The sequence below is a fragment of the Pan troglodytes genome, chromosome 13 (genome assembly GCF_028858775.2).
Source record: "Pan troglodytes isolate AG18354 chromosome 13, NHGRI_mPanTro3-v2.0_pri, whole genome shotgun sequence".
Classification (NCBI taxonomy): Eukaryota; Metazoa; Chordata; class Mammalia; order Primates; family Hominidae; genus Pan; species Pan troglodytes.
Genome location: NC_072411.2, coordinates 32,347,987 through 32,355,878, shown reverse-complemented (window position 1 = coordinate 32,355,878; position 7,892 = coordinate 32,347,987). Strand labels below are relative to the sequence as shown.

General features: G+C 48.4%; 1 pseudogene; it reads left to right on the top strand.

Moving 5' to 3' along the window:
- Positions 1–2,665: 2,665 nt before the first annotated feature.
- Positions 2,666–6,572, top strand: LOC470533 (mediator of RNA polymerase II transcription subunit 15-like; annotated as a pseudogene).
- The last annotated feature ends 1,320 nt before the right edge of the window (positions 6,573–7,892 follow it).

The window sequence follows — 7,892 nt, the reverse complement described above, 5'->3', positions numbered from 1 at the left end:
CAAGCTGCTGGCCCACCATGGGCCCAGTGTCCTCACGCCTCCCAAGCAGACACCAGAGATTGTCAGGTTCCTCAAGCAGATGGTGAAAGGTTCTCCCTCCTCCTGTGGACGGGCACCCTCCTGTGCTGGATCGCATGTGGGGTTCAGCACTCCCAACAGTCCCTGGACAATATAAGTCTCTTGAGTGTCCCCTCCTGGTTTTGCTCAGGCAGTAACAGGGAGAACAGAGGCTGTCACTGCATGGGTGTGGGAAAAACAGTCATTTCTTCTGCTGTAAAACAGAAATGGTATCTGCCTTTCCAATGTCTCACAGGCAGTTTGTGCATGAATTTTACAAAAGAGAGAGACAGACATGAAGCACCCTGCATTTTTAAGAGGAAGAAAATCTGCATCCATGTGAAGTATCTTTGGGCTCTGTTTCCCCCAAGCTAGGCTTTCCCTTTAACATGGAGAGCATGTGTGCCTGATGAGACCTGGGAAATCAAATCACAAAATTGAATCCTCCGCATGACGCTGACAGACAGAAACCAGAGGCAGCCAGCCACGTGTTGCAGGATTAAATTGACGTGAAATGTGCAGAATAGGCACATCCACAGGGCAGGAAGCAGATCAGTGGTGCCGGGACTGCGGATGGAGCAGAGGGTACTGCAGAAGGGCAGGGGGCATCTGCTGGCAGTATTGAGATGCTGAGGCTGAAGTGCAGGATGGTTGCACAACTCTGCAAACTTACAAAAAAATCAACAAATGGTGCACTTAACATAGGTGAATGCTGTGGCCTGTAAATTACACCAGGTCACAGCTGCCAGCATCACATCCTCCTATGGAGAGCCCCAACCTCCAGGCTTGGGTCCTTGCTGCTGCCTATTTCTCTGGCTGTTGTCCCTGCTCCTCACCCAGGTGTACTTGGCTATGTGCTTGTCCTAGTTGTCATTTTGATAGGGATCTTTACTTGTTGGCAAGAGATAAAAAGCACTGACATCGTGTCCACCTCTTTAAGATGATCCTCAGGTGGGTGCCAGCCACCCCTCCTCTGGTCTCTGGTGACTCCCAGGTGAGGAAGCCTCAGGAGAGTAGGAGCTTGGGGCCCCAGGAGCCGAGAGTCCCTGCTCAAGCTCCGGCCTGCCCTTCCCTCTCTGAGAAAGCTTGGGCAAGTTACATCTCTCTGAACCCTGTTCCTCACAGGATTTTGATGATCAAGCGTGTTCCCATCCAGGAAAATGTGAATCACTGTCCAACATCTATGCCTGCTCTCAGCATTTGTGGACAGTTATCTGGGGGCTTCTGGAAGGAGCCTGTAGAAGGTCAGGGAGTTTCTTAACCAAAAGCAGAGGAGATCCACCTGGGATTGTTGATCTGTGACTGTTCTGAGACAGTCTGAGTCCCAAAATGCACTCAGCGAGGGGACCTAGCACTCCCCTCTCACCAGGAACCCTGACAGGTGTCCAAGGCAGGAAAGCCATGCTGGCCCTGGCTCAGGGAGCTGCTGGCTGGAGTGAAGGTTCTAGGTGCAAAGGATGCCTCCTGCCAAGCTTAAAGCAGGAGATCACCTTGTTAGAATTTCCCTGACCCTCACGAGATTATTAACACCTTCAGTGTTCTTCCCAGATGCCCAGCCAGTATAGCTCACCCTTATTTCCCTTTCTATGAGGTCCAGGGCTCTTGCTTTGTTAGATCTGCCTGACAGCAGCCTTTTCTGGTTCCAAGAACATCTCTTTGAGCTTAAGAAAGAATAGTTCTTAGAGTCTTCAGCTCCTAGGTCAAACCATCTTCAGTTGTATTCTTGCCAATGTGACAGCTTCAGGTTCCAAGGCCTCCATGCTGGGGTTTGCTGCAGCACAGATTGGAGAGGAGGGCTGGGGTCCTTCTAGGATATGAGGCACCTGTCACAGCTTTCTTCTGCAGCAAGCTCTTGTCATCTGAGATTCTGAGGAGATCATCGCTGCAGAGCAGCTGGGGTGTGGACATTGTGGAGGCTGAAGAGAAGACCAGATCTCTGCAGATATCAAGGTGCTGCCTTCCCGGGGGTGTCGGGCAAGTGGCAGGGTCACCAGCCCTGGGGACTGTGCTTAGAGCAGCTGGTGTTCCACCTTTCCCTACCTCAGTGTAAGAGGCAAGGAACAAGGTGCCTAATTTTGATCTGTTTTCCACATTTCTTCTAGGTGGGTAACTCGCCAGTCATGGGGGAGTCTGAGCCCTAGGCCCGCTCCTCTGAGTTGCACACGAGACCCTCTTGGGAACAAGAACATCTGTTTCTCTTCTCCAACCTGTCTGGGAGGTGAGGCTGCTAGCTCTCAGGCTGCATGCCCACCCACACCCCTTCTCCCTTCTGGGGCCTCATGTCTGTTCTTTGTGACACCTTGTTACAAAGCTTGTCGTAGAGGAAGCATGAAACTGAAGGGCCTAGATGACACATGTTTGGTCTTCGTAACATCACACACTCATGGATCATGCAAGTGCTGAGGGAGGGCTACAAGCTGGCTGTGTGCCCCTCATAGCTAACATCCCTGGAATAAAATGTCTACTTCCCTGGTAGGCATCGCCACGGCATAGCGATCGGCACGGTGACCGCACACCACTGGTCGTATTGCCTCCTTGATCTCAGGAGTTGGAAATGAGAAGACGCCATTGCCGCTGAGAGGGGGCACTGTGTTGGTTTGTGGCGGGAATGGCCATCTCCACCGGCACCCTTTTCTTCATCATGGCAGTGTCCCTGCAGTATCACATCCTGGACTCTGTTATATTCCTCACTGGCATCATTGTGGCCAATGTGCCCAAGGTGTCCTGGCCACTGTTACTGTGAGTCCCTGCTGTTAGGCAGCTGCACTCAGCCCTGTGGACACAGCATTGCTGCTCTCTCCACCAAGTCCAGGGCACCAACCCTCCCTGCCAGGGACAATCACGGCACCTTCTGAATAGACTGTTTCTTAGAGGGACAAAAGGAATTGTCTAAAATTAGACAAACTTACTTTAAAACAACAACAAAAATATTAACAGAAATAAGGATATTTTATAACGACAAAGGGTAAATTAATCAGGAAAATGTAAAACTTATTGACATGTATGCACTCAGGGAAAGAGTACAGAAACACAAGAAGCAAAACTTGACAGAAATGAAATAATTCAGCAATGATAGTTGGAGACTTTAATACCCCACTTACACTAATGGGTATAACAACTAGACACAAGATAACAAGGAAATAGAAAATATGAACAACATTAGAAACCAAATACACCTAACAGATACATACAGAACGCACCATTCAACAGCACAATCTGTATTCTTCCCAAATGCACACAGAACATTTTCTAAGACACTATGCAAAGCCATAAAACAAACACCAATTAAATTGAAGGATTAAAATAATACAAAGAATATTTTCTCATCATGATAAAAGCACATTAAGGATCAATGAAAGGAAGAAATCTGGGAAACTCCTAAAAATGTGAAGTTTAGCAGAAACTTTCCAAAATAATAAAAGGCCAAAAAAGAAACCACAAGTAGTATAAGACAGTATTTTAAGATAAATGAAAAAGCAGACAAAACCTAAAAAAACTTACAGGATTAATTGAAAACCATGCTCTGAAGGAAGCTTACAGCAGAATTCCATCAACGAAAAAGCAGAAAAATATCAAATCAATAACTAAATGCCTGTTAAAAACATTTAAATGGAAATGGCTGACCCCACTCATCTGAGAAAAGGATATCAGTTGGGGCAAAAATAGTCTTGCTGAAAAAACCTAGGAAGGAAGACTTGGAAAGGATACTCTTTGGAATTTAGGGCTGTGACAATAGTTTTGGAAATCTAGAAGGCAATGTGGATGCTCAGGGCCAGGCACGTGATCAGGAATCACCCAGGAAGACCCTAAGCTCTCACCTCTGACCGTCAAACTCTGCAAAAGAAGAAGGTAAAAAGAAGTTGTCATTAGATTAAAATAATTGGTTATAAGATGTTCTATACAAGCTTCATGGTAACCAAAAACCAAAATCCTATGATAGGTATCCACAAAATAGAAAAAGCAAGCAGTTAAAACATACTACCAGAGCAACTCACTTTTATACAAAGGAACACAGGAAGCACAAAAGAAAGGAAGAGAGGACCAAACAATCAACGAGAAAAAAAGTAGCAAAATTGCAACAGTATGCCCTTACCTATCAATAATAACACTGAAGGTAAATGGACTAAATGCTCCAATCAAAAAACACAGAGTAGCTCAATCAATTAAAAGACAAGAGCCAACTATAGGCTTCCTACAAGAAATCCACTTCACCTATAAAGACACATATAGATTGAAAATGAAGGAGTTGAAAAAGATGTTCCATGAAATGAAAACCAAAAAAGAGCAAGAGCAGCTAGCTACACTTAGATGAGACAAAATAGATTTCAAGACAAAAACTGTAAAAAGAGACAATAAAGTTTATTATATAATCATCAATTCTTCAAGAGAATATAACTATTATAAATATATATGTACCCAGCATTGGAGCACTCAGATATATAAAGCAAATATTATTAGAGTTAGAGAGACAAATACCAATAAAGTAATAGCTGGGACTTTAACACCCCACTTTCAGCACTGAACAGATCATCTAAACAGAAAGTTAACAAAGAATCATCAGACAATCTGTACTGTAGACTCAATGGACCTAATACATATTTACAGAATATTTCATCCATCAGCTTCAGAATACACATCCTTCTCCCCAGCACATAAAACAGACCCAAAGATTGACCATACGGTAGACCACAAAACACGTTTCAAAAAAATTTTTTGAAAACATGAAATTACATTAAATATATTTTAATATTTAATAAAACATATTAAATATGTTTTATTTAATATGCTTTATTAAATATTAACACATATTTAATAATATGGAATAAAACTAGAAATAAATAACTAAAGAAACTTTGAAAACCATACAAACACATGGAAATTAAACTACATGCTTCTGAATGACCATTGAGTCAATGAAGAAATTAAGAAGAAAATGTTTTAAAAATTTCTTGAGACAAATGAAAATGGAAACAAAATGTAACCAAATCTATGGGATACAACAAAAGCAGTACTAAGGGGGAAGTTTATAGCAATAAACACCTACATAAAAAGTAGAAAAACTTCCAATAAACAACCTAATGTTGCATCTTAAAGAAATAGCAAAGCAAGAGCAAAGCAAACCCAAAGTTAGTAGAAGAAAAGAAATAACAAAGATCAGAGCAGAGGCCAGGGTGGTGGTTCACGCCCATAATCCCAGCACTTTGGGAGGCCAAGGCAGGCGGACCACCTGAGGTCAAGAGTTTGAGACCAGCCTAGCCAACATAGCAAAACCGAGTCTCTACTATAGATACAAAAATTAGCCAGGCATGGTGGCTGGTGCCTGTAATCCCAGCTACTTGGGAGGCTGAGGCAGGAGAATCGCTTGAACGGGGGAGGCAGAGGTTACAGTGGGCTGAGATCGTGCCTTTGCACTCCAGTCTGGGTGACAAAGCAAGAATCCGTCTCAAAACAAAACAAAACAAAATCAGAACAGAAATGGAGACTAAAAAAAATACAAAAGACCAATAAAATTTCCAATTATATTGAATCATCAAAACCAGCAACAGACGCAGCAGCACAGGGCACAGCTGCAGCTACAGGAGCAGCAGCAACAGGCTTTGCAGGCCCAGTGCCAATACAGCAGCCACCAATGCAATGTCTGCTGCAGCCTGCCCCCTCCCAGGTCCTGCCCCAGCAGCTGCAGCAGATACGTCAACCACACCACCACTAGCAGCTGCCATAGTCCCGGCAACCTCCAGCTGCTCAGAACCAACCATTGCAGCTCCCGCCACAGTCAGTCACAGACCCAGCCTTTGGTGTGGCAAGTGCAAGCATTCCCTGGACAGATGTATGCCCAACAACAGCTGCAATTTGTCTGAGCTCCAAGGGTAGTTCAGCAGCTGCAAGTGCAGCCCCGCTGCAGCCGGTGCAGTCCCGGACGCAGTAGCTGACAGTGGTGCGGACCGCTGAGGCTCCCCAGGTGGTGGCTCCCGGAGTCCATGGTAGCCAGAGCAGCCTCCCCATGATGTCCTCGCCGTCGCAGGGCCAACAGGTGCAGACCCTGCAGTCGATGTCCCCTCCCCGACTGCCGTCCTCACAACCCGATCAGCCCCGGTCTCACAGCCCAACTCCAACATCAGCTCCGGCCCTGCCCCAGCGCCCAGTGGCTAGCTTCCTGCCCAGCCCCTCACCGAAACCCTCCCAGAGCCCAGGGATGGCGCACCGCCAGAACTTCAGAGTCCCATGACCCGGATCTTTAAACGCCCCTATGAAACGCGGCTCAGTCATGAGCCCAGCGGGCTCCAGCCAGGCCGAGCAGCAGCAGTGCCTGGACAAGCTAAAGCCGCTGCCCAAGTACAGGGAGCCCCTGCGCCGCCTGAGCAACGGGATCCACGGGAACCAAGACAGCAAAAGGGCTGCGGTAAGACGAGCCTTCTGGACGCTCTGACAGTCGGCTCTCAGCTGTGTCCCCTGGAGACCCTGTGGAAGCCTGAGATCGCCCTGGAGAAACGCAAGCATGACCTGGAGGTGCCCAAGCCCCGACTGCACCTGGTGCCGCTGACCACGCAGCAGCACTTGGCGCCTGCCGCTCCTGGACACACAGTCCTGGCCTGCATCTGCTCGCAGTCCTGAACCATTCCCTGCACCGCGCCTTGGTGCTGCCCAGCACAAACACCTTTCCAAAGGAGGCAAATCAAATATGCATCTATCTCAGTGAGCAGGGGAAGCAGGGGAGTGACTTTAAATAAAATGGGAAGCAGGTTTGTCCTAAGCAGCTCCCAGCTTAAGTTTAATTTAATGATTTTGGGGGGCCCAAAATATTTTCCTTTCACAGGCGCAATGGGAGCTCAGGGTCTCCTGAGAGCATCTTGTGTGCAGGTTCGAGGCACCTCCACTCGCTTCCACAGGGGAACACGGAGGACTCAAGAAACCCTTCACACACACGATTCTCTGATCGCAGTTTTGGGTTCAGGCTCCCTGCTTTCCGCATCTGGACGCCGCAGGCGGAAGCTAGGGTCAGGGTGGAACGCTGCCTCTGGAGGGAGCCCGGGCCTAGAGGCTGCCGGCTCCCCGCCCCCAGCTGGAGCTCAGCCCTGCGGGCGCCCGAGGAGCAGGGGCATCGGAGATCCTGTCCTCCGCACCCCTGGCCCGCTCTCGGCTCAGGGCCGCACCCCAGCTGTGCAGGATGCCCCGCGATGTCTGGGGGCCCCGCGCTCAGAGCACCCCGGGCGCTCTGCGCCACTGCAGAGTGTGCAGCCCTGGCAGGGGAGCCGTACCTCCCTCTGCTACCCACACTCGGGACCCAGAGCAGATCTCTGGCCCCAGGATCCCACTTTTTTAATGTGCGCTGCCCCATCATCCGTGATTTTTTCTTTTCTTTTTCTTTTTTTGGACACAGTTTCGCTTTGTTGTCCAGGCTGGAGTGCAATGGCGCGATCTTGGCTCGCTACAATCCCCGCCTCCTGGGTTCAAGCAATCGTCGTGACTCAGCCTCCTGAGTAGCTGGGATTACAGGCGCCGGCCGCCACGCCCAGCTGATTTTTTGTATTTTAGTAGAGGTGGGGTTTCACCATCTCGCCCAGGCTGGTTTCCAACTCCTGAGCTCAGGCAATCTGCCTGTCTGGACCTCCCAAAGCGCTGATTACAGGTGTGAGCCACAATGCCCGGCCTCGTGATTCTTACAATTGTATCACTCCTGTGTTTGTCCGGGGTTTATCACTGCAGCACCCCTTCTCCGTCCATCTGGGGCCCGCTGTCCCCTCAGGATGCTGTCAGCCTTGGAGCTGGCAGAGACCAGTCTGGCCCTGGATGCCCAGACCTTACCTCTCCTCTGTCGCAGCGTCCTCTTCCTACAC